Source organism: Euphorbia lathyris, chromosome 8, assembly GCF_963576675.1.
Source record: "Euphorbia lathyris chromosome 8, ddEupLath1.1, whole genome shotgun sequence".
Taxonomy (NCBI): domain Eukaryota; kingdom Viridiplantae; phylum Streptophyta; class Magnoliopsida; order Malpighiales; family Euphorbiaceae; genus Euphorbia; species Euphorbia lathyris.
Genome location: NC_088917.1, coordinates 74947184 through 74949291, shown reverse-complemented (window position 1 = coordinate 74949291; position 2108 = coordinate 74947184).

The window sequence follows — 2108 nt, the reverse complement described above, 5'->3', positions numbered from 1 at the left end:
GAGGTCAGCGTGCTCCGAAACATAAGGCTCAGCAAGCTCATCTTCTATGAAACAGATCTTTGCTGACTCGGTGGCATCAGCTTCTGATGATGAAGACTCATCACTGTCACTCCAGGTGACCACCATTGCCTTCTTGCTGTTCTTCTTTTCCTTCCTCAAGGTAGGACAACTTGATTTAATATGGTCAGTTTGATGACATTCAAAGCATGTGATGGGCTTTGAGTTGTCTTTCTTGTACTTGTTGTCGCTGGACTCAGCTTTGTACTTGTCAAACTTCTTGTAAGGCTTCTTGGCATATTTGTCATTCTTTCTGAACAACCTTTTCATTTTTCTAGTGAACATGGCCATCTCTTCATCGTATGTTGAGCTTCCATCAGTGGAGTCAGCTTTCATGACAAGAGACTTTTGCTTCTTGTCCTCAGACTTCTCCTTCACCTCAAAGTTCTTCATTAAGATCTCATGGGTCAGCAGAGATCCAATGAGTTCATCATACTTGTAGGTGGTCAAGTCTTGAGATTCCTCAACAGCAGTTTTCTTAGCTTGCCAGCTTTTGGGAAGACTCCTTAGTATCTTCTTGACTTGCTCTTCCCTAGTAAAGATCTTACCAAGTCTCTTGAGCTCATTGATTATGTTTGTGAATCTTGAGTTCATTTCAGAGATTCCTTCATCATCGTTCATTTTAAAGAGCTCGTATAACCTCATGTGCTGGTTCACCTTGGACTCCTTAACTTTGTTGGTTCCTTCATAGGTGACCTCCAGTTTCTTCCAGATCTCCTGTGCTAACTCACAACCTAAAACTTTGTTGTACTCTGCAACATCTAACGCACAGTGAAGCATGTTTATAGCCGAAGCATGATTTTGTAGCTTCTTGAGGTCATCTTCTGTCCACTTAGCCTCAGCCTTAACAACCGTTTGGCCGTCAATAGTTTCAACAGGAACAAATGGGCAAATTGGACTATAGAAAGCCTTGCACTCATATTTGTTGCCTGAATGAAATTTTTCATTCTGTTCTTCTAAAAGGTGTAGTTAGACCCGAAGAATAGAGGAGGCCGAGTAATGGACATCCCCTCAGGAAGAATCTGAGTTGACTGATTTCCTAGGAGGATACGAGTGTTGTTCTCAGCCATTGTGGGGATCAGCTTAAGATAGTTATATCTTGCTCAGTGAGCTTTTAAGCTCTGATACCACTTGTTGGTCCCGTGTAACGTGACAAGTTTAGTTCCAAGTTGGGGGGATAGGAACTATTTAAAATTTTATCCGTTAAGGCTGACTTCTTTTTCTTAAGAAAAGGTTTACACAGCGGCGCTGAGTAGTTATAAGACATAAGCTTAGTCAACTAGTCTATTCCTGAACTCAGCTTCTCAGTGCACTCAACTCAGCGTGATTTTGTTACTTAGTCAGTTTTATAGCAAGAAATATATATAAAGGAGTTTAAGGGTTAGAAATATGTTACTCAGCAGACGTATCCTGGTTCGGCCTCTCTGCCTACATCCAGTCCCCGGAATCCCTTCCAAGATTTTCAAATCCTCTACTGAGCTCTTTAAAGGTAGAGCATGAAACCTTTTACAACAGAAGCTGAGTATACAAGGGTACCTTCCTCTATTCCTCTACTCACTCCTATCACTACCGCTGAGTACTATAACCGAGTACTCAGCTTCTCCTTTCTATTCTTCTAAAAATGATAAGTGTTTGTCCTAAACAACAATTGCTAAGACACTTTAGATGAATAAGATCACTCTAGACTTTTACACAAGATTGGAATTGGTGTAAGATTTTCTTTGCTTTTCTCACAGAACTTCAAATATCAATTTGGTCAGCGTTTGGACGTGATTGAAGATTTGCATCGAATGAAGCATTTGAGAGGCCTATTTATAGTGACACTTGATGCATCGGTGATTTCAAATTTTGAAATAACCGTTGGAGGGAAACGGCTTCCTGTTGCTTTCACTCAGTAGGTGCTCAGTGCTGATGGCCAATGAGATTCTTGCATCTTCTGTCTTCGGCAGTGCTCAGCAGCTTTTCGTCAGATGAACAGAATGTTTGCACATTTATAGTAAAGTCTTCCAAACAGCTTTCTACGTCTTCTGACTTTTACCCAAAGTAGAAAT